The sequence below is a fragment of the Penaeus monodon genome, chromosome 22 (assembly GCF_015228065.2).
Source record: "Penaeus monodon isolate SGIC_2016 chromosome 22, NSTDA_Pmon_1, whole genome shotgun sequence".
Lineage (NCBI taxonomy): Eukaryota > Metazoa > Arthropoda > Malacostraca > Decapoda > Penaeidae > Penaeus > Penaeus monodon.
This window is the reverse complement of record NC_051407.1, coordinates 18,882,810-18,883,159: the sequence shown is the minus strand read 5'-3', so window position 1 is coordinate 18,883,159 and position 350 is coordinate 18,882,810.

Below are 350 nucleotides of genomic sequence, written 5' to 3'. Positions count from 1 at the left end.
TATCGGCGTCCGGAAAACTGAATACAGATATCTCACTTTGAGGCAAACCCGAAATTAAATTCAACGGAATCTATAAATCTGATATTTCATGTTTAATACATGCGGGTAAGTATATTTTGGTGGGGGTAGATAATAAGAACAATTTTCCAAATGGCTTTTGAATAGACCAACATTCAGGAGTATGGCTGATTTATCTGCTGCAGTACAGGCGTTCTAGAGTGATTCGCGTCTAATACTCTTTTGAAAAGAAAATGAATCGGAGGCTTTTATTCTGTCGGATATTCAAAAAAGAAAGAAAAGAAGATAGAATTAGTAAGTTTTTGTTTACATACTGCTAACGTTGCGGTGAT